At 42.4% G+C, this 27905-nt stretch overlaps 1 protein-coding gene across 6 annotated transcripts in view; it reads left to right on the top strand.

The window, feature by feature from the left end:
• Nucleotides 1-27905, top strand: part of LOC126091870 (parathyroid hormone/parathyroid hormone-related peptide receptor-like) — a 509713-nt gene that overhangs the window by 329579 nt on the left and 152229 nt on the right. For all 6 annotated transcript variants that reach the window (XM_049907163.1, XM_049907181.1, XM_049907197.1 and 3 more), the window contains one exon: nt 15178-15250. The gene's annotated coding sequence lies outside the window, so the exon portion shown is untranslated. The remainder of the gene's footprint in view (nt 1-15177; nt 15251-27905) is intronic.

The raw sequence follows: 27905 nt of genomic DNA, 5'->3' as shown, positions 1-27905 counted from the left end.
AGCGCTTGCGTGGGCTGTATGACTTCTTCACATTGATCATTAGCTGAACTTTCGTTGTGAGTCTTCACTATTATGAAGTTATGCAAACCGAAAGCTGCTTTAATTATGCAATCTTCTGTTAACTCATCTGTACGTATGGCTGTCAGAAATATACGTTATTTCATAGCCAATATACCGAACGGTTTTTCCACTACACAATGTGTTCGCAAGAGCTGTACATTGAAACATTTTCTTTTGTGTTCGGAGATCATTCCCGCTTTTGGACACGGTCTCATTACGTACGTTTGAAGTGCAAAGCCTTCGTCACCAACGATAACGTGAGGAATGGGGAAATGTGTGCCAGTTAGTGGCTTTGGAGGTAGAATTGTTTTTCCAGCAATATGTCGTCGGCGGAAAGCTGAATGTTCGAAACCTGTCGCTATGTTGTCAATAATGTCCTATATCAACCATGTACTTGGTGTGTCCACTAACGCTAGAGAATGAGTAAAAATGATTTTTGTAACAACAGTAGACAGATCCACTATTGTTGGGACATTTTAATTTCTTGTGTTTTCCATATATGCTTCCAAATCAGTTCGGAAAACCACATAGTGCTGAAAAAACCTTCCTATGCTTTTTTCCACATTTGTGTCGTGGGACGAGGCAAACAGACTGACTGTGGAAAATTCCATATTTGTCGACAAACTTCTCCAACTTTCTAGAAAACAGTTAAACGCCCCAAGCGGAAAGAAGAAACGATGCACTGGAAACTGTCGACATTAGCCAAATAACTGCAAATATACAGAAAATTACAAAAATGGTTCAAATTGCTCTGAGTACTATGAGACTCCTATAACTTAGAACTACTTAAACTTAACTAACCTAAGGACATCACAGACATCCACGCCTGAGGCAGAATTCGAACCTGCCACCGTAGTTGTCGCGCGGTTCCAGACTGAAGCACCTAGAACCCCTCGGTCACACGGGCCGGCTAGAAAATTAGTATATGATAGGAATAAATGAAAAAAGGAAGAAATGGCTGGAAAAGACAGCTGCATGAGTCGGTACATATCATATACATTATTTTACGTTGACATGAAACGACTGCGTTACATTAGAACGTTTTTAAGTTAAATCCATGAAAACTGGTTTTTAGCTTCTAAGTTAGAAATAAGGAAATATGTGTTAGGGGATAAAAATTTCTATGTAAATATCACCACTTAACAGGCAGCCTTAAAAAACCGTCGATAGACAGTAAAATCAGTGTATTAATCTCCATCCATTCATTTTTTTAAAATTTCATCATTGTAATCTTACATTATTACTTGTTCCTCACCCATGCAATCGTTTAGTAATAATAATCGCGTAATTTACATTCCAGTTTGTTTTAAGTGATGAACCAAGTCGAAAAATTAACGGCACTGTTATTTGATACACAAGAAAAGCTTAAAATCTGTACCGATATAGGCCAGAATGTATCACAAGTGGCCTTGGAGTGAACGCATGCAATTTTTGAATGATGCACTTAGATCCCATTCCATGATCAAATAGCCGGCCGCGGTGGCTGAGCGGTTCTAGGCGCTTCAGTCCGGAATCGCGCAACTGCTACGGTCGCAAGTTTGAATCCTATCTCGGGTATGGATGTGTATGGTGTCCTTAGGTTAGTTAGGTTTAAGGAGTCCTAAGTTCTGAGGGACTGATGACCTCAGATGTTAAGTCCCATAGTGCTCAGAGCCATTTGAACCATGATCAAATACACTCCTGGAAATTGAAATAAGAACACCGTGAATTCATTGTCCCAAGAAGGGGAAACTTTATTGACACATTCCTGGGGTCAGATACATCACATGATCACACTGACAGGTCCACAGGCACATAGGCACAGGCAACAGAGCATGCACTAGTACAGTGTATATCCACTTTTCGCAGCAATGCAGGCTGCTATTCTCCCATGGAGACGATCGTAGAGATGCTGGATGTAGTCCTGTGGAACGGCTTGCCATGCCATTTCCACCTGGCGCCTCAGTTGGACCAGCTTTCGTGCTGGACGTGCAGACCGCGTGAGACGACGCTTCATCCAGTCCCAAACATGCTCAATGGGGGACAGATCCGGAGATTTTGCTGGCCAGGGTAGTTGACTTACACCTTCTAGAGCACGTTGGGTGGCACGGGATACATGCGGACGTGCATTGTCCTGTTGGAACAGCAAGTTCCCTTGCCGGTCTAGGAATGGTAGAACGATGGGTTCGATGACGGTTTGGATGTACCGTGCACTATTCAGTGTCCTCTCGACGATCACCAGTGGTGTACGGCCAGTGTAGGAGATCGCTCCCCACACCATGATGCCGGGTGTTGGCCCTGTGTGCCTCGGTCGTATGCAGTCCTGATTGTGGCGCTCACCTGCACGGCGCCAAACACGCATACGACCATCATTGGCTCAAAGGCAGAAGCGACTGTCATCGCTGAAGACGACACGTCTCCATTCGTCCCTCCATTCACGCCTGTCGCGACACCACTGGAGGCGGGCTGCACGATGTTGGGGCGTGAGCGGAAGACTGCCTAACGGTGTGCGGGACCGTAGCCCAGCTTCATGGAGACGTTTGCGAATGGTCCTCGTCGATACCCCAGGAGCAACAGTGTCCCTAATTTTCTGGGAAGTGGCGGTGCGGTCCCCTACGGCACTACGTAGGATCCTACGGTCTTGGCGTGCATCCGTGCGTCGCTGCGGTCCGGTCCCAGGTCGACGGGCACGTGCACCTTCCGCCGACCACTGGCGACAACATCGATGTACTGTGGAGACCTCACGCCCCACGTGTTGAGCAATTCGGCGGTACGTCCACCCGGCCTCCCGCATGCCCACTATACGCCCTCGCTCAAAGTCCGTCAACTGCACATACGGTTCACGTCCACGCTGTCGCGGCATGCTACCAGTGTTAAAGACTGCGATGGAGCTCCGTATGCCACGGCAAAATGGCTGACACTGACGGCGGCGGTGCACAAATGCTGCGCAGCTAGCGCCATTCGACGGCCAACACCGCGGTTCCTGGTGCGTCCGCTGTGCCGTGCGTGTGATCATTGCTTGTACAGCCCTCTCGCAGTGTCCGGAGCAAGTATGGTGGGTCTGACACACCGGTGTCAATGTGTTCTTTTTTCCATTTCCAGGAGTGTATATACCGAATGTCGACACTGAAAATTCCAGATCACTTGATAACGAAATTCCTGAACCTGACAGAGAAAGTGAGCTATGTGAAGCCCAAGTAGCTCCAGACTTTCCAAAAGTGCCACCCCGCCTCATAGGAAACACATGAAAGCTTGGTCGAAAACCCCCGATGATCCATCGCAAAATTCTGCCATTCACAAAGTCACTGCTTATTTGCAAAGCAAGCCAGCTAAACGTGAGTTTGGTGGCATAGATCACTTGTTTCTCAGTTATGCTGACACGTTCAGAAAAGTCCAGCCAACAACATAAACAATGCTGAAGATAGAGTTAACTACAGTCTTTGCAAGAAAGGAAACGAGAGACCTTGGTACACAATTTCACTCACCCCGAGTATTCACACTCCGCTCTCCATTGCACTCTGATAATTCTTCCTATTCCTCAACGAGTAATAATACGGCATTTGGCTCAGTAGATACGGCCCTAGTTTATCACAGTATGAATCCCATTGCCTCGTCAACCAATGATTCGTTTGAAAATGCGCGTCACTTCCATGGCAATTACCGGTCCAGTTCAAAATGGTTCAAATGGCTCTGAGAAACTATGGGACTTTACTACTGAGGTCATCAGTCCCCTAGAACTTAGAACTACTTAAACCTAACTATCCTAAGGACATCACACACATCCATGCCCGAGGCAGGATTCGAACCTGCGACCGTAGCGGTCGCGCGGTTCTAGACTGTAGCGCCTACAACCGCTCGGCCACTCCGTCCGGCACCGGTCCAGTTCTCAGTCACATTGAGTAATAGCATTCGTTAATAATGACTAATGTTCGTAATGTATGTTATTTATTATAATGCTTCTAATGTTAGCTAACATATCGAAATAGATTACTGATCGTGTAACACAGATGAGAGTATATTTTTGATTAACCTACCTTAAAGGCCGTCCGAAGAGGCCGTGCGGTTCTAGGCGCTGCAGTCTGGAACCGCGAGACCACTACGGTCGCAGGTTCGAATCCTGCCTATGGCATGGATGTGTGTGATGTCCTTAGGTTTATGTAGTTCTAAGATCTAGGGGACTAATGACCACAGAAGTTGAGTCCCATAGTACTCAGAGCCATTTTTGAACATACCTTAAAGAAACGGCTAATCTTTCTCTAGTTTCAGTATGTCTTGTCCAGTTATTGGTGATCTTCTCAATGTTCTGTTGCCGTAGACCATGCACTTCCTCGAAATCTTGTCTTGACATAAGGAAATATTCAAAAAATCTATCTTGATGTGACTGTTGTTCCCTACACAGACGGTGGTGTTCACCAAGCTGTTCTCGTTTTTCGTTGAGTGGGTGTACCCAATTACGTCTTTTCCTTCTACTGCACTGCAGTGCCAGAAGAAGTGAGAGTTGCTCCTCATAGGAACTACTCATTTTCCTAGAAAAATCAGAAAAACACTTTACCATGGCAAAACACACTGTGAATCTGTTCTCCGGGAAACTACGACAACACTGCATCGCTCACACAAGACATCGCTCTGTATGTGACCCAGCCATATCGCCGACAGTTGAGAAGTTTGAGCGATCGCTGCCCGCTGCGACAGACCGCGTCCTGTGTGGCAAAGCTTTGACGGCGCTCTCAGATGCGGATTACATTGTTTCCTCCTTACACTGGCGGACATGGAAGTCCTTCCGCTGGAAGACAGCAAAACACGACGCGCTCCAGCCGCACTGTCAGTACCGAACCAGCATTTAGACTCTTCAGTGCAGTGCCGGCAGTTAGTACAGCACAGTACTCTGAAGACTTACTTCCAACATAGCAACCGCTATTTACGGAGTAATTATACTAACAGGAGTGTCTTAATAACTAGTAACAATATCATGGACTGCCAACAGACAGCAAAGTCACTTAGATGTCATTGTAATAGGATTACGACATCAAGTGCCAGGCAGCACAGTTAAGTATGATGTATTTCGTATTGTAATGCCACATTTCTGTTACAGTACTGCCATGTTAAACAACTGTTTAATTAGCAAGCATACAATCAGCCATCTTTAAAGAAACATAACATGGAAAAACATTTTTTTTTCTACCGTGGATGTTTGGGCTGAATTAATAGTAGCAATCAGTTACTTCATTCACATTATCTTCAGCGTACATGCGACCAGTCATTGGCAGCCGACCTGTTCACTCTTCGAGGCTCCCAAGTGACCTTAGGATTCCTAGAGCTCTTTCTCACACTTAATGAATAATTTTCTATGTTCCTGTTCATTAGTTAAAAGCATTCTCCGAAAAGAGTTGTTTACAGTAGATTTGAGCGAACCACTAACCACAGAGAATTTGAAGTATATGAGAAACTATGCACTAGCATTATTACAGAGAGAAATGATGAACATCGAAGCCTATGTCGCTTACGTCGCACTTTGTCTAGATAAAGGACCCATCATAAGGTATGGAGAATTTGAAAGGTGTGTCTGTGTCATAATGGACTCTACACACCGATGTGCTAAAGCATCAAGACCACCTATTTAATAGTGTTTCGATCCGCTTTTCCAACTACGATTCTTCTTGGCATGAATTCTACAGGTTCTTGATAGGTTTCCAGAAGTATGTTGCACCAGATGTCTAGTCACAAATCTCTAAATTCCGGCAAATTACGAGACGGCGATCCGTGGGTACACTTTTGGCACCCGATATGTGTTCCACTGGGTACAGATCAGGGGGATCTGCATGCTAAGACACCAATGTGAGTTCACTATAATGCTCTTCAAACCACTGCAGCACGATTCTGTTCTTGTGTTGCTGATACGTAGTTATCCTGCTAGAAGACGTCATCTCCGTCAGAGAAGACTTCAACCATGAAGGGATGCAGGTGGTCCACCACAATCTTCACGTAGTTGAGTGCTGCCATGATGCCTTCGATTAACACCATAGATCCCATGGAAGCCCAACTAAATGTACCCCATAGCATAATTCTGCCCGCACGGGCTTGCTTCTGTGGCGTGGTACATGTTTTGTGCCATTCGCCTAGATGACTGCGCTTAAGGACCCAACCATCGATTTGGTGTAACAAGAAATGGCATTTATTCGACGGGCAACACGTTTCTATTGATCCACTGTGAAACGTCAGTGATGCAGTGCTCACTGAAATCGTAATTAACGACATTCTTGGGCCAAGACAGGAACACATTGAGGTCGTGTGATGTGGAGCTCCCGGTTCAACAATGGCCTTTGAAGGGTGTGCTCAGAAGCACTTGGGCGTGCACCAGCTTTGTACTCTGACGTCAGATCCGCCACAGACCACTAGCTATCCTGGATAACACAGTGGGGGATCCTCCGACCTCTACGTTTGTGATGAGACTTAGACACCCAGTACCACACGGCCTGTCCGTTATTCCACCATTTTTAAACCACTTTCCATATAAGCTCACCACAGTAGTACCCAAACAGCCGACCAACTTCGAAGTTTCAGAGATTCTCGTGTCCAGCAGTAGCGCCACAGAAACGTGGCATTTGTCAAACCCGATTATATCAGTGGATTTCTCCATTTCCGGCTCGTATCTTCGATATAATGACTACCCATTCGTCTCTCTTCCACTTACAATCTTTCCTTACTGCGTCCCGTGCGCGCAACACCACCATAAAGCGTCAGAGAAGACTTGAACCATGAACGGATGCAGGTGATCCACCACAATCTTCACGTAATTGAGTGCTGCTATGATGGTATGTGGGCAGTGGTCATCAGTCTACATGGATGGCCAAGGCTGTGCGGTGACTACTTCTTTAAATGACGCATTTAGATGTGTACATTATCAAATTAATCAAGATTAAGGAAAACACATCAAGTATCTCGTCCATTAGACAACGCAAAACTCTTTTTTTACGAAAAAATGGGCGCATACATCTTAAGTGACTCCATGTCACACCAATTACAATGCTGAGCAATGAAGACCCTCTGTGTGATCTCTTGGGACTTCCGAAATATGAATATAAAGCTATCTAATCAAGAAAGAAGGAAAACATCAGATCATAAAATCGGGAGACTTTACTGTGGCCCTGGTAAAACTTTGCCTGTGGCAGAGGTATTCGTGCGGCAAGGTAGTACAGAAGGAGATCGCTTCGGCGGGTCTGGAGCTAACTACTTGATCTGGTGAATTTACTGGATTCGCCGTCTTGGTTGCAGAATTTTGGCGATTCACAGCCCACGGTCTATGGTTCGTTTTTCGGTTGGATGCGCTAGACGACGTCTCTTGCGGTGATATTAGCATGTAAATGAAATCTTAGCAACATACCTCTTTAGTGGAAACAGTACCTGAATATGACGAACAACAAGCATTGTGTTCTGTGTAAAACAATAATGAGGATAAACTCGAGAATGTGGGAAGCAATTATCACACCGGGGAAACCTCATGCAATATATTTCTCATGTGTCGTGTTCTGAACGTTTACCTGAGAACAGACCAAATTTTGATGTTCTGAAAGCGTTCACCAATAAATGAAGCCTGGCCGCGAATTCTAACAGTATCACATAGCCAAGAAGAAATACAAGTTCATACGTAAAATTAGAAGTCCTGTTACTTGAATAGATGCCTATATAGCATTAGACCAACTCTTCTCCACATCTGCTATCCTTCCTTCAGGGCCGTCAAGTGATTCGATATAGAGCTGCTAGTGATTTCGGTGTCGGCCTTTAATTTAAAAAAAAAAGTGAAACACTCTCGAAACCAACCCGCCCGTATAGCTGTGCGTATTTAATCGCCGTTTCCACGCCGGGGAGATGTGGCGGCTCTGTATCGAATCCTCCCGACCAATTAACGACGAGGGTCGATGTACCGACCAGCCTGGACGTGGTTTTTAGGCGGTTTCTCATATCTCAGTAGGTGAATATCGGGTTGGTAGTCAAGCCACAGCTCAGTTACACTAGCCGTAAACATTTGGAAAACGTTCGCTCACTTTCAGATGAATAACACTACACATATTCAGTACCGAGGGCAGCAGGGTGATAAAAAGATGGGACCCGGCCACACCTTAAATCAACCACGCCGAGCCAGCGCCGATGCAGGCCGACAGCACAAGAAAATGAAGAAGGTAACTGCCTCAAAACTCTTGTAAAAATGTCTGCATCCTCGATGTGGTCTTTATTGGTATGACAATTCTGGGCCTATAACGGAGTCTTCTCCCTCAAATATCTTGGATGTACAACGTGTTGATGGATACATCAACTTCAGTTTCTAAAGTATTGTACATGGAAACATTTCAACTCCGTTCACAGTATATTCATGTGGTGGTATTGCACCACTTACTATTTATCACACAGCACGAAGTTCCTCAAATCCGAAACTATGTTTGAGGCACCTCATCGTTTACGAAGTCTGCAGTTTTCGGAACTGGACGCAGAGAAAGGAACTGTAACGCAGAGAAAACCAGAAACCAATATTCCTTTATTTATTAATAAATTATTTACGCGTTCCGGCGTTAGCCACCCTCAAACTGCTCATGTTCGGTGCAAGTCAACCATGTACCATTGTAATCCCCTGGTTTTTATCTGAAACAGGATTCTGATGATGGCTTACGCCGGAATGCATAAACAATGGATTTATATGTGAAGGACTACTGGTTTCTGGTTTTCACTGCATTGCAGTTCCTTCATCTGCGTCCAATTCAGCCACCTGCAGACTACATAAATTATTCACCATGGTCGCCTCCATTCTGGGTGCTTTCATGGCACACCATTGTTACTTCGCCGTCAATAAATGGTTTGACATGTATGTGCGCATGCGATGGTTTTCTGTTAAAATGAAATTTCAGAATATTCTCGCAAATGTGGAAACGTAATTACCTAAGTACAGGACTCGTTCGACCTATACTTGAGTATTGCGCATCAGTGTGGGATCCGTACCAGATCGGGTTGACGGAGGAGATAGAGAAGATCCAAAGAAGAGCGGCGCGTTTCGTCACAGGGTTATTTGGTAACCGTGATAGCGTTACTGAGATGTTTAACAAACTCAAGTGGCAGACTCTGCAACAGAGGCGCTCTGCATCGCGGTGTAGCTTGCTCGCCAGGTTTCGAGAGGGTGCGTTTCTGGATGAGGTATCGAATATATTGCTTCCTCCTACTTATACCTCCCGAGGAGATCACGAATGTAAAATTAGAGAGATTAGAGCGCGCACGGAGGCTTTCAGACAGTCGTTCTCCCCGCGAACCATACGCGACTGTAACAGAAAGGGAGGTAATGACAATGGCACGTAAAGTGCCCTCCGCCACACACCGTTGGGTGGCTTGCGGAGTATAAATGTAGATGTAGATGTAGATTCTGGAACCTAGAAACAGCGAAAAAAGAAAAACTGAAGCTCTGGAGTCTTTATCTTTTGATCGACGATCACGACTGTGGTTTGTGGTTTCTAGATTCTTATTTTCCACTTAAATGTAACGTGGCCTCATCAGTAAAAAATAAACATGAAAGTGAAGACTTTGATCACCAGACACGGAATGAATTCACGAAAGTCTATACGTTTTTGATTATTAGCGTACTGAAGTGTTAGTAGGAATGGAATCCTGTACGCTGAAAAACAAGCCAGAAATACATATGAGAATCACTAACTGTAACATGGTACGGTGAGCAGACTATTGTGAAAGACGCGCAAAACAGTACTGAATGCTCCCCACTTTCTGAACAGGCGCACTGGGTTTACTTGCGGAATTCCTTGCCTTCAAACTACTGGTACCATCATCCAAGTTGGAGGTGCAGTGCCGTAGATCCGATGAACATAGTGCCATATATTTGTAACTCAACTGCAGCTGTTGAAACGGTGATCACGAAGAGCCGTTTATCCCTTTGTGATCACCATTTAGACTCAACGCACTTTGGGTAATGGGCGATCGAGCTACATAACTACACCAAAGAGATTCCTACCAACAACCATTTAAACCGGCGACGTGCAACTGGCCCCTAGGTAGTCTTTTAGTTATCACTTTTAAGTTCATATTCACCCAACATTCTGTCATTTTTTGTCTTTGTTCGCCTCGGTCGCTCCCATACACCTACTCCAAAAACAAAACTTCTTATAATGTAAAAATTTCACTTACATGGCGAATAATACGTAAAAAGTAAACGTCGTAGAATAATACTAAAATAAATACAACTGCCCCTTAACTTAACAATCATATTTCAAACAGTACGAAAGAACACCTTCACAAAGGGTCTCTCTCTGTCTCTCTCCTTCTCGCAAACACACACACAAACACACACACACTCGCGCGCTTGGCACAAATCTAAACATATCCTAGTATCAGTAAATCTGGCTTCGGGAGATATTTAATGTTCACAAAGCACGTTTTCAAAAATTCTCACCGTCATAGAACTTTACTGACAAAGAGTACAGTACTATAAGCCCTGGCTAGTGGTAACATCATTAAAAAGGTTTACGATTAGTTAAGATGCCAAAAAATTGTTAATTCCCGTAACTGAGACAAAGCGAATCAAACATTCAGCAAAAGCCAAAATGAAACTTCGTGGCAGATTAAAACTGTGTGCCCGACCGAGACTCGAACTCGGGACCTTTGCCTTTCGCGGGCAAGTGCTCTACCAACTGAGCTACCGAAGCACGACTCACGCCCGGTACTCACAGCTTTACTTCTGCCAGTACCTCGTCTCCTACCTTCCAAACTTTACACAAGCTCTCCTGCGAACCTTGCAGAACTAGCACTCCTGAAAGAAAGGACATTGCGGAGACAAGGCTTAGCCACAGCCTGGGGGATGTTTCCAGAATTCTGGAAAAGCCAAAATGTTAACAAGTTCTTTCGTGCTCCTAAAATCAGTGAGTCTGTGGTGAACTCTGTCGGAGGGAGGAAGGTGGACTCTTGGCTTACCGTGGGACGCAGGAACAGCTTATTTTTCCCATCAGATTTTAGTTTGCTTAAGGCGGAGACTGCGATTCCGTGGGACCACCAAAACTGTGCGTCAAGTGATGAGAATTATTGTGAATTGCTTTCCCTTTCGTTTGTGGAGTTGTTTTTGCGGTCCTGGTATTCGAACGCGTGTGAACTGTGAATATCTGAGACGGGTGCGATAAGTAGCTGGAGAAACGTTTGGTGGAAGAAACGGCCGCAAGATTTATTGAACTGAAAGAAAAACCTATTACCTTCGTGGAAACAAATATTTAATTTTGTTTGTCCATTTGAGCCATACACTCTACTGCTTATTCAGGACAAACGTTTGTGTGATTTCGATGAAATTCACAGGAACCATTTGGTAGTGAAACGAAATAATGTATCCATACAGTGAAAGCCTCAGCAGTCTGAGTGCAGCCAGAATGATGTCGGCAAGAAGATGATGTGCACGAACTGTCAAACTATAGGCAAGCAAGAAGGATTTCATCATCGTGGGCTTCGGTTCAATTGTGGCCCCTAACGAGATGTGTGATGGTGTTTCTATTATACGCGAGATTCCCAGGTTTCTTGCAGTGCGTCTGCAAATAGTACAAATAGCAAATGGTAAAACTCCTTTAAATAGAGCTGAATGACGTCGTTGGTTCAAATAGCTCTGAGCTTTATGGGACTTAACGTCGGAGGTCAACAGCCCCCCAGAATTTAGAACTACTTAAACCTAACCAACCTAAGGACATCACACACATCCATGCTCGAGGCAGGATTCGAACCTGCGACCGTAGCAGTCGCGCGGTTCCGGACTGAAGCGCCTAGAACCGCCCGGTCACCGCGGCCGGCGAAGGACCTCGTATTCCAAGAAAGATGTATAATAAGTAGCGTAAGAATTATGTTGTTTTGTTTGTCGACTCTAATGTAGGTTGACGGCCCTTACCAAAACTGGAAAGTGCAGTACTGTAAGATGGTTCTCCACGTTTCAGGATGTAATTGTGTCGTCTAGTGTAAATGAATGGAACAACAGCGGACTTTTTTAAAGAACAGCTTATATCGTGAATGAAATCAATGACGTCCAAGAAAATTATAGATTTCATATATTTTTGATGCCGTTGATTTTAAATCGCCTTGTAAGTTGATGAAAAAAATTGTGATGCCTGATGAGGGTTTCTGGACCTAAACTGGTAGTATAATAAAGACATTCACCCACTCTTGGCGGTAAAATGTAAACTTTTTGAAAGAAAAACAATTAAATAGTCTCGCAGTTTCTCTGTTCGTAGCTGTAGCTCATGTATGCGGAGAACTGGTCTGAGGTAACGAAACTTTGTCCACAAAAAATACGTTCAGCTTCCTTGTTTACTTATTTTCTCATCCTTGCGTAGACCGCACATCAAAGGAAGTGACGCACGTTATCACATAACAGATAAACAGCTGCGTGGGCCCACCATATTGCTTAAGCAATTTTTGTAGAGCTGTGTCCTCTTATTTTCACCACAACGTCCGAGTTACGTCAGTGTTAGTCACGTGAAGATCAAAACGTCAGTCAGTATTTTTCAATTGCTTACCTCTTCTCACTGTGCTGTCCACCTAATATTTATGACATAGCACCGTAGATTCCGGCGGATCCTTGCAATTAATTTAGACACACAAAATAACTAATAGGGTTAACTCTTTCCTAGGCATTTGATTCACACTATCATAGCTAACATTAGGCCTGGACATATTTAATGCGTATGGTCATTTAATATTGAAACCTGTGAATCACTAGACCGTCTCTGATGACATCGTAATCTATGAGGTGTTGAATCTGACCCACTACTATTTGTCTCCATCGAGAACTTCACAGTTCTTCCCGTGTCCATATACCCTGAGATACCTCCCTATACTGTGTCGGACCTCCTTTTTGCCAGGCGTAGCCCATCGTCTCGACGTGACATGGACTCAACAAGCTTTCGGACGACCTCTGCAAAAATACTGAGCCATTCTGCCGCTATACCTGCCCGTAATTGCGAATGTGTTGCCGGTGCAGGATTTTATGCACAAACTGGTCTCTCGATTATTTCCCATAAATGTGTGATGGGATACATATTGGGCGATGTGGGTGGCCCAACCATTCGTTCGTATTGACCAGAATGTTCTTGAAATCGCCCGGTGACATGGTGCACTGTCATCCACAAAAATTCCATCGTTGATTGGGAACATGACATCCATGACCGGTTGCATGTCGTTTTCAAGCAGCAGTTGGACCAGCGGACCGAGACCATTCCATGCAAGTACAACACACACCATTATGGTGCCACCAGCGGCCTGCATAGTGCCTTATTGACAACTTGGGTGCATTGTTTCGTTTGATCTGCGCCACACACGTACCCTACCATCAGCCATTACCAACTGAAATTGGAACTCATCCGATCAGGCCACTGTTCTGCTGTCGTCTAGGGTCACGAGCACACTAGAGGCACTGCAGGTTATTTCACGCAGCGTTGCTTGTCTGTTAGCACTGACAACTCTAAGCAAACGCAGATGGCCTCGGTCGTTAAGTGCTGGCCGTCAGCCACTGCGCTGTCAATGCTGAGAGGTGACACCTGAAATTTGATATTTTCTACATACTCTTGACCGTATGGAACTCTGGACGTGGATTTCCCTCACGATTTCCGGAATGGAATGTCCAGCGCATGTAGCTCCAAGTGCCATTCCGCATTCAAAGTCTATTAATTCCCGTCATGTGGCCAAAAACAGTTCGGAAACATATTTACGTGAACCTCCTGAGTACAAATGACAGCTCCGCCAATGCACTACCCTTTCGTACCTTGTGAACGCGACACTACCGCCATCTGCATATGTGCATATCACTATCCAATCACTTGGTGTATTTTGTTTCAATCTATCTTCCACTGGGTAAATAAAGGGGAGTCACGTAACGTGTACTTAGAACAGTATCCGGAGAGTCTTGGCAACATCTTCATTCTTAAATTTTGGAGATCCACGTAGGAAGGAAAAGAGAAACTGCCCTTCATCATCAGACTAGGTACCATTAGTAATTATTTGAAGGTCAATACTGTTTGAGGAATAGGTAGAACAAAGTTTTATTTTATAGAATGCATGTATGGCACCCACGATCAAAATACGTTTGACGAAATCTGTATCATACTGATAACGAGTGTGAGATTTACCCATGACATATAAAGGGTGATCAAGAAGTCAGTATAAATTTGAAAACTTAATAAACCACGGAATAATGTAGATAGAGAGGTAAAAATTAGTACACGTGCTTGGAATGACATGGGGTTTTATTAGATCCAAACAAAAACAAAGTTCACAGAATGTCCGACAGATGGAGCGTGAAAGATCTCTTGCGCGCGTCGTTTGGTGATGATCGTGTGCTCAGCCGCCACTTTCGTCATGCCTGACCTCCCAGGTCCCCAGACCTCAGTCCGTGCGATTATTGGCCTTGGGGTTACCTGAAGTCGCAAGTGTATCGTGATCGACCGACATCTCTAGGGATGCTGAAAGACAACATCCGACGCCAGTGCCTCACCGTAACTCCGGACATGCTTTACAGTGCCGTTCACAACATTATTCCTCGACTACAGCTATTGTTGAGGAATGATGGTGGACATATTGAGCTTTTCCTGTAAAGAACATCATCTTTGCTATGTCTTACTTCGTTATGCTAATTATTGCTATTCTGATCAGATGAAGCGCCATCTGTCGGACATTTTTTGAACTTTTGTCTTTTTTTGGCTCTAGAAAAACCCCATGTCATTCCAAGCATGTGTGTCAATTTTTACCTCTCTATCTACATTATTCCGTGATTTATTCAGTTTTCAAATTTATATTGAATTTTTGATCACCCGGTATATCAGATACATCCTCAGTATCGTGTTGTCTCTACCGTCCTTAAAATGACCGCGAATACGTCTTCGTCCCCTGCAAGAGGAGCCACAAATAGAGCTGTCATACAAAAATGACTGTATCTTTATTTTTTCGATTCTGTTATTACCTCTTGTTAGTTACCTACCGCATTCCTTTTCCAGTTTTGTCTGGAACTTATTTTATTCTGTTGTTTTCTTCTATAAACAGACCCATATCTTTCATTCATTTCGTCTAAATAACATTACGTAATTCATTCGCCAAAATCATTAATTCATGCTTTTTCTCTTCTTTCAGACTGTTGAATTCGTTTCTGCATGACTCGTCAAATGTAAGAAGTTTGCTTTGGACTGACACAGGCTATATTTTGGTAAGTACCGAAACTCTATTGGCTGAGTATCAGTATCCCACTTTGCCTTACATTATTCGCGCTGCCAGCGAAATAAAAATTGAGCTGTCCCCCTAAGTTGTTTTGTAAATATTTCATCTGCAGAAAGAAGAAATGTTTCACGAAGTCGAATTTAGGATGGGTTCTCTGTGCGTAATTTCAGCCTAGGACGATAGTAGGCAAATCCTCTCTTTGATGGCTGATTGGTTGGTTGCATGTTCCATTGATCATCCGCACGGCACCGTAGCCGTTATGATGTGGAACCGGTCAAGTGCACAAGAAATGCACATATGAAAAAAATTTATATATATATATATATATATATATATATATATATATATATATATATAGAGTTAAAAATAAATATTTCTATTATTTATCCCATTCCATTAAATGGCATAAAATGCACACATTATATTTATAGATTTGTTTATTCCTATTTAATAATTCATCTATGGTATAGAAGGAATTGTCAAGAAGATATGATTTCAATTTATTTTTGAAGATATTACTGCTCTCTGCCAGACACCTTATTTCATCTGGTAATTTGTTGTAAATTTTTACAGCAGCATTTTTCCCCCTTTCTGTGCCAAAGATAGGTTGCGCAAAGGATAGTGTAAGTCTTTCGTTTTTCTGGTATTATAATTATGAATGTCACTGTTGTTTTTAAACTGATCCATGTTGTTGAGAAAAAATTTCATTAGTGAGTAGATGTATTGTGAGGCTGTTGTAAGAATTCCCAATCTTTTAAAAAGATGCCTACAAGACTTGCGACTATGAACCCCACACGTTATTCTAACCACTTTCTTTTGAGCAGTGAATACTTTTTGTCTAAATGTTGAGTTACCCCAAAATATTATTCTGTATGACATCAGAGAGTGAAAGTATGCAAAGTATGTTAGCTTACTAATTTCTATATCCTTAAAATTGGCAATAATTCTGTTCGCAAAAGTTGCTGAACCTAGTCGCTTTAGGACATCCAAAATACGAATTTTCTAATTAAGATTCTCGTCTAAATATACACCCAAAAACTTAGTATGCTCTACACTATCTACTGAATTCTGCTGATGTGTTATATTTGTTGAAGGAACTGTACTTTTTGCTGCTGAAAATTGGATGAACTGTGTTTTTTCAAAGTTTAGAGCAAGCCCATTTCCAGAAAACCAATTAATGACTTTTCCAAAGACCTTATTTGTACCATTTTCAATTGGACTTTCTTTTACTAGATTAATAATGATGCTTGTATCATCAACAAACAGTGTCACTTTAGCTTCCCATTTCAGATAAGAAGGGAGGTTGTTCACATATATCTAGAACAGAAGGGGACCCATGAATGAACCCTGTGGAACACCTAATGTAATTTCACCCCAGTTAGATGAAGTGGCAAACTTATTTAAATCACTTGACCCATATAAGGAAACTTTTTGCTTCCTGTTCTGTAGGTATGACTTAAACCACTCATTTGCTATTCTATTTATACCATAGAATTGTAATTTCAGTAACATAATGTCATCGTTCCCAGAATCAAATGCTTTGGATAAGTCATAGAAAATTCCTATTGGTGACATTTTACTATTTAGAGTCTCTATTATGTGGACAGTGAAATTGTATATTGCTGTCTCAGTGGAACAGCATTTCTGAAACCCGAACTGTGTTTACTAGAGCTAGAGACGTTACGAGCACGAGCACACTGAACGACCATCTCTGTTGCCATACTTCACCGATCGTTGGTTTTCCGTTTCTGTCCGACTTCCAAAGCCTGCCTGTCCCCTACTATATCCTCTGACCTCTGTCAAAACCTATGTTGTAATCAAATCTCTGTTCATCTTTAACTAACTGAGTACCAGTCGTTATTCCAGTTTTCTGTTAGTCTGCATCCTACTTCCCCTCTCTCTGTACATCTCCTTCCTCAGCCAACCTCTCATCATCACATCTACCCCCACCCTCAGCCTCTCTCTGTCAATCTCCTCCTCCTCCTGCTCTTCTCTCTGGCGAAACATCCTCCCCCTTCGTCTGTTTGCTCTTCCCAACTCTGTCCATCTGCTCCTGCCCCCTCTGTCCATCTCCTCCTCCCCCCTCAAATTTGTCACCTTCTCCTCCCTCTCTTTGTCCACCTGCTCGCCCCCTCTTCCTCCTCCTCCCCATCTCAGACAGCTCCACCCCCTCTCTGTCTCTTTGCTTCTTTTGGCCATCTCCTCCTCTTCCCACCCTATGGCCATCTCCTCCTCCCTATCTCCTCGTCCACTTGTCCAACTCCTCCACTTTTCTTTCTCTGCCCATCTCCTCCTCTCCCATTTTTCTATCCAGGTCCCCCTCCCCCTCTCTCTATCCATTTCCCCCTTCCCCATGTCTGTGTCCATCTCCTTGTTCCCACTAGCTATCTGTCACCTACTGCTACCCCCCTTCTCCCTCCACAATATCACGCCCACTCCAATAGAAGGCTGGAGGTTCTTACCCCACAGTGTTTCTTTCCATATCGTAACTAATATGAGTACCAAATTTGGTTCAAATCGCTCTAAGCACTATGGGACTTAACATCTGAGGCGACAGTCCCCTAGACTTAGAACTACTTAAACCTAACTAACCTAAGGACAGCCGGCTGCGGTGGCCGTGCGGTTCTAGGCGCTCCAGTCCGGAGCCACGCTGTTGCTACGGTCGCAGGTTCGAATCCTGCCTCGGGCATGGGTGTATGTGATGTGCTTAGGTTAGTTAGGTTTAAGTAGTTCTAAGTTCTAGGGGACTGATGACCACAGCAGTTGAGTCCCATAGTGCTCAGAGCCATTTGAACCATTTTTTTAACCTAAGGACATTACACACATCCATGCCCGAAGCAGGATTCGAACTTGCGACCGTAGCTGCAACACGATTCCGGACTGAAGCACCTAGAACAGCTCGGCCACAGCGGCCGGTTCCAGGGATTTAGGAAGAACATTTTACCCATAACTTTTCCCACAGAAGAACATGTCAAATATATTGTACGTCCACTGATACATGTGGCTAATGTCTGCTAAATGTGTAATGAGTAGAGTTAGTTGTAAAGAAGTAATATGTTGAAACATCTTGCATTATGCGGCATTTTTTCAAGTGTCTCATTGTTTATGATTTCATATTTCATGAAAAATTTGTCATATAGATACAAACACGTTCATCCAGTTTTATAATACGTTTAGATACTTAAATCGCCACCTAGCATGAGTGATTTTATCGCCTTTCTAATTGTTATTTCATACGCATTCTCCAGTCAATGTTCCACAATGGTTGAGTTATTTTATATGACTCATATATTCAGCACAGAACTTAGGGAAAGTACGAGTAGTTTATACTCGTAGGTAATGGCACAGCCACAGTGAATATTAATGACAACTGGCGTTGTTTATGTAATGGACTGTCATCAGTTGAATGGACCGGAACTCTGGTTTTAACCATTACTTCATGAGTATGCAGTCAGCCTGTTCCGCCTAATAGTCGCAATGAAGCACAATAAATAAATAAATAAAAATAAATAAAAAGCAACTCGAATGGGCTGCTGTCTAGAGATGGGCAAAACTGTTCTTTTCAGAGATCGGATCAGAACCGTTCACTCCCTGAAATGAATTAGCTCTTTTTCATGACTCACCACTCATTTACAATAGAAAATAAATGGAAGGCACATTGCCCTTTAAACTTGGTTTATTCCAGTACTATACCTGTATTTTGATCTTATTTGATCCTATTTTGAAGTAACACAGATAATGAGTAAGAATTTTGTATTGTTTATTGAAATTTCCACGATATGACAAAGTTTTTGATTATTGATTTATTTTGCACTATCGTGGTTTTTTGGGTGATCGGAAAATGTTGTCACTTGAGATTTACATTAACAATATATTTGGCTATAATGTATTAAAATTTCATTAACCTCATACAAATACATCGCAAGCCATATATTTTTAAAGTGAACGTTTCCTTCCGAAGACGCCTAAAATCGCAAAATCCGTACCAGAATAAGAAAAAAAAAAATATAAATTTGACTGTAAAACGAAAGTGCTGCATATAGCCTTACGCAGAATAAAATAAGGAAAATATTGGTGTATCACATTTTGCGATACGTTTATCGGTTCGCTCGTAATTAAAGCGTAAATTCGAGTGTCCATAATAAAAATCCTATAGTAAGAGGAGTCGTCAGGAACCTAATCTGATCAGTTTAAGGGGCTCCAGAACGCCCTATACTTGCAATGTTAAAATAACGCTTATAAATTACATCTTTCCTCACAAAGTGTTTGAGGTAGGAAGTTGAACTTTTTACAGATTATTTATTGGAATATGGGCTACAACTTAACACAGGGATTTTACAAAATTTTATTTCAGTTATTAAAGATGACTTTTTTTCAATTGTAATGAAAATTCACAACGTTTTTTGCAATTTTTTATTTATATATTCAAAAATATACAGTTTTTTGGAAAAAGGCTGTGTTAAACTATGCAGAAGGTACTGCGTAACATTTACTGAAAGTTTGAAACAAATATGTTTGGAAGATCCTTAGAAAACATGTAATTAGTATGAGAAAATAAAAGTTTTGGGAATCGAGCGACCAAAATTGGATTAACTTTTTAGTGCATTCCAAGTCCATAGGATGGATTATCTTCATCCTCTGCAAACTCCTCCTCCAGCTTCCTCTTGTTTCTTCTGCTGTTTACTCTTGCTTGTATTTCTAGACTCTTTACAGCCCTGTCTGCAGCCCGAAGGCGTTCCTTGTCTATAGCAAGCATTGCTCGTACCATGTTAGAACCTATCTTCATTCCCATATTTCTAAATACCTTGCACCTTACAATGTTGCCATCATTGAAAGTCGCAACAGAATCATACACACCAAAGTGAAGTGTTCTATTCCAACAAATACAGTCTTGGGGATTCTCGACCATATAACACTATTTACACTTTCATTGGGGTTTTGAGTTTTTCCGTGAATACACTTTTTCAACAGTTCAGGTGCTGCTAAGTCTCTGAAAATAGGTTTTATCACCTCCATTATTGCATGAGGCAGACTATGCTTATGAGTGTACACTTCACCAGTTAGCAATCTTTTGTTATATTTACACCAACTGTCTTCTTCTTTGGGATACAAGCTATGTTGGGGATTTTCATCGGTTGAAGAAGTACGAAAAAAAAGAGCCCAAACAGCCTTCTTCATTTCGTCGACACTTCGTGTATTTTGCCTAATAGCCATTCCATAATAGTTCTGTATTTTGTCAAATACACTGTCAGTTAACCTTCCCTTCCCATCCAACCCTTTACCATCACTGAGTTTTTGTTTTTTGTACGAAGCTGTCAGTCGCCGAAGTCTTGTTCCCATTCGCTTCTGTACGTGTCCAATACACTCAAATTTCTGCACTACAACATCATCACCATAGGGCTTCAGTCCTTGAACATGTTTGAAACTTTTAGAATCACCGTCACCAAGGTAATTAACATATCGCACTTTATCACACGCCTTAGATTCACTCATTTGGTTATCGTCTTTATTGTTTACAGTAATAACACATACCTTTGGCTTTCCAACATCTCTCCTTTTCTTAAAAGCCTTCAGAGGATTTCTAATAACTTTACTTTTACTCATTATTATACTTCAACAAAACAGAGACTCAAGAAACAGAATTAATTACGAATATTTTCGTGATAACGACAGAGTAAATAAACATGAAACAATCCACAATCACACCAGCGATATATATTGAACCATCACAGGTTAGCCACAACACATACTTTATCTCACATCACTAAAATGTACCTGATGAACACGGACGTTAATAATAACACCATTTGACAGCAGTTTAACAGCGCCACAGTGGGTCACGCCAATGTAGAACACATTTCAAAAAAAATTTAAAAATAGTTGTAGTCTTCAGAATAGAATAAATTATAAATCTATTAAAAGGTAATAGTCTGCAGATTCAGAAAATGCAAAAAAGGAAAAATTGAACTTTTCATGATTTTGAGCCTTTCCGGAGCCCCTTAAACAAATAAAAACAAAATAAAAACAAATGATGTATACATAACATAATAATGTAATATACATAGCGGTATTACTACGAAGAACAATATCCAGTAGAGACGAACTCCGATGCAGAAGCACTGAGTCGAGCAGGTCGAGCCGCGAGCTGTATTACTGCATGAGCAAAGACCGCAGAGACCAGAGTGACACCTGAGTTGCTTTGCTCAACGCTCTGGCTAGAGTCGAGAATGGTGGGGTGAGCGTTGAGCGGGTGAGTTCCGAGGGTGGGGGGAGCGGTGAACGGCCACCACTCACCCGCTCCGAGACAAATCGTCCGTTCCCTTGCGAGCAGGTTGTTGCAAGTAGTTCCTATGTTATCCGCTGGGTGGCTCTCTGTCCTGTTGCTTGCATCAACGGCCCAGAGGGCAGGACGTGCGACTGAAACGATCGCCGACAGAGTGCGATGTGAAGTTAAGCTGCGCCAGACACTGCACGCGGCAGACGATGCACAGAGATGGCACGGCATATGTGAAACACAAAATCCAATGGGGCACTGCACAATGCAGGCAGCCAAGGTAGAAGCAGGGCAGAGGCCGGCGCTGGCTGTGTTGTGTGGCGTGCACTGTGCTGTGACCAGCAGAGGCGCTGCTGATATGCTCCGTCTCTCTCTCTCTCTCTCTCTCTCTCTCTCTCTCTCTCTCTCTCTCTGCCATGGGAAACGTTTGGAGCTACCGTTCTTTTTTTCTGAATCACTGATTGTTCACTCCTTTGGAAGATTCAACTCTATGAATCAGTTCAGGAGCGCATCCCTCATCTCTACTGCTGTCCCTGATGACCTAATCATGAATGAGACATTAATGACCGATCTCAATTTCTTACATTTGTCCGCCGATTTTACCATGAAGCCTCAACATTATTTTTCTTACTTTAATCGTTACCCTTTAACACGAATCTAAGTTATTCAATCGTGGAATAAAGATAATTGGCGTTGGAAATCGTCTTAGCTCCATGTAATGGCTAGATTCAGTGTTTTTTGGGTATACATTGAATTTTAAAAAGTAATTCTTGACTAATTAACTAAACACCAATTCTGATATACACTGATGAGCCAAATGAACTGGTACACCTGCCTCATGTCGTGCAGCGCCCCTTCGAGCAAGCAGAAGTGCTGCAATAAGACGTGACATGGACTGGAATAATGTCTGAAGTAGTGCTGGAGGGAACAGACGCCATGAATCATGCAGGGCTGGCCATAAATCCAAAAGAGTACGAGGGGGTGGAGATCTCTTCTGAAAAGCACATTGCAAAACATCCAAGATATGCTCAATAATTCCCATGTCTGGGCAGTTTGGTGGCCAACAGAAGTGTGTAAGCTGAGAAGAGTGTTCCTGGAGCCACTCTATAGGGATTCCGGATGTGTGGGGGTGTCGCACTGTCCTAGTGGATTTACCCACGTCCGTCGGAATACACAATGGGCATGAATGGATGCAGGTGATCAGGCAAGATGCTTATGTACGTGTCACCTGTCAGAGTCGTATCTAGACGTATCACACGCTCCACACCATTACAGAGTCTCTACTAGCTTGAACAGTCCGCTGATGACACGCAGGGTCCATTGACTCACGAGGTTATCTCCATACCCGTACACGCCCATCCGCTAGACACAATTTGACAACGAGTCCGACCAGGCAACGTCATCAACAGACCATCGTCGTTGACGGCCACAAGCGAGGCGTAAAGCTTTGTGTCGTGCATTCATCAAGAGTATACTGGCGACACGGAAAACAGTGCAATTGTCGTGTTGCGGAAGGTGCTGTAAAGTCTGGGGAACGTTCTCTTGACGTTTCCTGTGTGATCTCATAATTCTGAAAGGTACAATGCACCACCACACGTGTGGATGCCAACCCCAACATCCAGTTTGTTTTTCTCAAGCGGGATGACTTCTGCCAGCAGGCTAATGCAACGTGACACAAAGCTCGCTGTTTACTAGCGCAGTTCGAAGAGTACCGGATGAGTTTACCGTACGCCCCTGGCCACCAGACTCCCAGGATTTAAACTCAACCGAGAGTCTGTGTACCCAACCACAGAGAGCTGTTCGTGCCACAGACACTCAACCGGGAGACCTAGCGGCGGTCTGCGCATCAGAAGGTGGTTATTCAGACTTTTCAACAGGTTCTCACTTTAATGTTACTTGACAGTGCACATTTTAGCATTTACCAGAAATGTTTGCTCTCTAACTTGATACACGAAAGAAATCGACACACCAACAGAAACCTTAGCGTTATTCTCCACGTCATTGTGCTGTTTGACTTCTTTCTTCTCTTGCCAGTGTGCGAGGATGGGACCAATAGAAGCAACTTGATATTCGCTTACAGAAAACATGAATTTGAGTGGTATTAGTAACCTTACCCCCACCATCACTATCCTGTACACTATTACTGTGTCAACACTCCTCGTGACTTAGAGGTAGGTCTCTGAGTACTTTTCTGAGGAAAAAAATTAAATTGAGTCGCTGACACCACTTCCATAAAACACGAGTTAACTATCGGTAAAGCCGGCCAGAGCGGCCGAGCGGTTAAAGGCGCTACAGTCTGGAACCGCACGACCGCTGCGGTCGCAGGTTCGAATGCTGCCTCGGGCATGGATGTGTGTGATGTCCTTAGGTTAGTTAGTTTTAAGTAGTTCTAAGTTCTAGGGGACTTATGACCACAGCAGTTGAGTCCCATAGTGCTCAGAGCCATTTGAACCATTTGAACTATCGGTAATATCTGATTGGAAGGATTGTGTCTTTTGCGTTTATGATGTAGGCTACACCTACCCCATTCCCCTCATTCTACACACACTGCAGTTTTTTTGAAGACAGCTGCGTTGTGCGTACTGCAAGAGAGGGATTAGGAGTGTCATCAACACCGGCACGTTGCACAGTCGCGTTATCTGCGATTACAGCGGTGGCCGAAAGGCCAGCTGGGAACTTCCTCACCAAACGCGGATTCTGCTAGACGGTCAGAGAGTAGCTATCGTGCGGAATTTCCGAATTTTAGCGTTTGGACATGTCTGTGTTCCAAGATTTAAAAAATAAAAGGCAAGCTATTCTTACCACCGCTCTGATTTACTAGTCTTACGGCCAGTTATATATGAAAATGCTAAATTCTTTCATTGCAAAAGTCTGCCTTCTCTTAATTCAAGGGGGTTTATCATATTAAACCTTCAGTAAGCAACTGTTGCAATATTGTAACGATGCGCTTCGAACATGTGACGCATGAAAATATTAGGTTGGGTGTATGATTGGTTCTATGCCTTTCAAGAGTTTCTGACTCTTAACCTCTACATCTCAGATCAGTAAAGTCACCTTTCAGTACCCAGCGTCTTAACTCAGACAACTGATGGAAACTGTTTTGCATTTAGAGCCATGAACATCGCCATGTTTCTCAATGAGAGTAATAAAATTGCTATTATAAGGGCATCTTCAATATTAATGTCTACACTATATATTCAAATTTGAGCACAAATTGTCTCTACCTATGACATTTTCTCCAGGGGAGGCTTAAGATACTCATTCTTTGTTCCTTGTGTACGATGTTGTGAACAAAGTCATGGCTATAGTCGCTTAGATGTAAGGACATTAATTCTCAAACTGACACCATTACTTGCAGCAGACCATGAAAAAAGTATACTTAGATTTTTGGCTACACTATCATATTCATAGGTTAAAACTTCACGCTATTCATTGAGAAAAGAGAGGTGTAGTATTGATAAACAGTTCTTTTGAGACAGTTGACAAAATGCCATTTCTTTTTGAAGAGACTCTGCACGTTTGACACCAAACGTTACGCCAATTCAGATTCCCCAGAAAATGATATCGTCACTCTTATTCAGTGAAAATATGTAAATTAAACTAATTTCTTCAGGTTTAAAAATGTGACTGACAGTAGTAATAGTGCTTGTTTCAAATATAGCTGAACTAAAGCACTTCATACATTCTAGGATATATGTTTTATAACGTAAATTATGATCTACCTGTAGCCACAAAACCTTACTCAACATATTTTATATTTCATTAATGAGTATAGCATTTTTGTAGACTATGGAGTTGTAAGAGAAGTATTGAATTACAGGTCCTCAGTCTTGTAAAAGTTTAACGAAAATTCGTCTCCCAAGAGTTATCTGATGCTTAGCTACCCTTTCGCTAAAAGGAAGGATGCTACTTTTTATTTCTGTACTGGTATTATCTGCAAAAAGAGCAGAATTAGCATCTTTTGACAATAGAAGTGAAAGATCAATAAAGAATGTAGCGCCAGAAGAGAATCCTTTGTATACAATATTAGAGAGTATACTAGAAGGTCTCTTGTTGTACGAACAATAAAAACAGATGCACACTGCTTTCTGTCACGCAGATAACACTTTAAAGTTCATACTTTTTCGGGAGGATATCACAATTCACACAGTCAAAAGTCACGTCGAAGTCGAACATTATTCCAAACTATAATTATTTATGATTTTTTGATTATAGTATACCATGTGTCGATATACATATAGGACATTTAATTGGAAGTTTCAGTTGAAATCCAAACTATTGGCTACCGATAATACTTTTTAATAATTTTTTTGTAAATACTATTGTACATGATCTTGAAAACTCTTGAGAAGGCTGGGAGTAATTAGATAACGTAGTAAATCTATGCTACTGTCTTATGAGATTTTATGTGAAGTGGCTTGACAATAGTAGGTTTAAATATGTCTGCAAAAACACCGCTATGAAAAGTATCTTAATGTATTAAATAGCCTAACTGAACGAGATTACATCATTTTAATAATTATTTCATCGTAACTACAACGCGTGACGAAGAAGGTGAAGCACCCCTGAAGGGGAGAAGCAAACGAACCAAAACTTTACGCGTTTAGAGGGCATGTGAGATTATTTCAGCGATCATAAAAACCTAATTTACAAACAATTTGGCAGTATAAGGCCACTTGTCAGCACGGATGCACGCAGCGATTTACAAGAAAAGGGTGTCAAAGACGTTGCAGACTCTCGTTGTAACTTGTAGAAGTACATTGTTCTCCCCGACGTGGGACAGCGTTTCAGATTATTTTCTTGCGAACTGTAGGCTATGAGCCAGGGGAATATTCGGACCTATACTACTAACCACGGGCACGAAAAAATATGAAAAGCGAAAGGTTTCTGCTATCTTTGATCAGTCCATTATTTATCTATACTGGATGCCTCAGGAGTAGGAGATATTTTAGGACTTTGTAGTAGGCTTCAGAATAATTCAAATAAAGCAGTTCGTGTAGCATGTGTCCAATTTTTATTGTTTGCAGAAATACAGCTGGTTACAGAGATTAGTTTTCCCTTGGCGTGTTAGCACTCCGGTTGCTATGGGTTTATTTACAAACTGTTTAAATTGTGAAGTTGTTGCATGAGTTCATGTAATTGATTTATTCGACTGTAATTGTGGTTAGTTGTCCAGATCTGCGGTATGACGCACGTATTTACAAATCCTGAGAATGGCAATATGGTATCAGTGTACTGTTTTATACGCTTCTTATACTTGTAGAAATTACGCTGGACGAGTCTATGACCGCAGAGTACCAGATTCAAGAGTGTTTACTCGTGTTTTTTACTGAACAGCGTGGGACTGATGCTGTGCCCAACAGTCAATTTCATCTGAACATGCAGATTAACAGAGTGTGGAGCAGAAGACATTATTTAGTTTGTAGAGCGTAGTCCTTCAAGAAGCACCTTGCATAATTTCTACACGTTTCAGTATTCCAAATTACAAGAACATGGCAGATAGTACGTATGCACGCCCTATTTTCACATCACTTACAGCGGATCCAGTACTGAAGGTAGACGACTGGAAGTTTGTCGTTGACTAATTCAAAATCCTCAAGTAATTCTGATGCTGATACTTCCACTCGAGACGGTTTTAAAACCGCTCGTAACTCATATCAGTGGTCTGACGAAAACTAACGTGCCTTTGTGGGGACATAATCAAGAAGGCTGGAAACGTGTGGTGACCTACGAAAGGCAACAAGTTGAGTGGGCCTTTTGCGGTTTCCCATAGTCTTGCGGCATCTTTTTATCTAGGCTTTCTTGATACAGAATTTAAGGCATTATTGGAAAAGGCTCCTTTGGCTGTAAATATTGCTGTGTTTTTCCAGCATATTGCGTCGCCCACACATTCTAAGTCGTCAAGTGCCTCATTATCTAAACCCAACGTTACCCAGAAAATGGATCGGCAGACTTTGTCACTTTTCTTGATCACCAAGGACCTGGACCTTACTGCTTAGCGCTTTTCTTGTGGGGATAGCTACAGGGTGGTGTGTGAAAATAATAAACACAAGAAACGAATTGATGGTTGAGATCATGAAAAGCCCTGTTCTCTTAAAAAAGAAAAAGTGAAAAAGAAAAATATGACAAGACGTCCTCATAAGAAGTGCTTTCAAGAGAATTTGAAACTGCATTGTATTTTCTCGGAGGTGGGTTTCATGAAAACTGACTTAGTTCTTAATCTTTTGCGTTCGTTATCACCTTCTATCAGTATTTATTTAGATTACAGTGTAACACATCTGTCAGGAATACAATTTGGACACAAGTGAATTGGGACCTTTTATTCCAATAAGTCTACTATACCACCTGCTAAGGTATTTAATATCCTACC

Source organism: Schistocerca cancellata, chromosome 1 (assembly GCF_023864275.1).
Source record: "Schistocerca cancellata isolate TAMUIC-IGC-003103 chromosome 1, iqSchCanc2.1, whole genome shotgun sequence".
Taxonomy (NCBI): Eukaryota; Metazoa; Arthropoda; class Insecta; order Orthoptera; family Acrididae; genus Schistocerca; species Schistocerca cancellata.
Note: the sequence above shows the minus strand (reverse complement) of the source record. Positions and strands in the feature narration are given on the sequence as shown.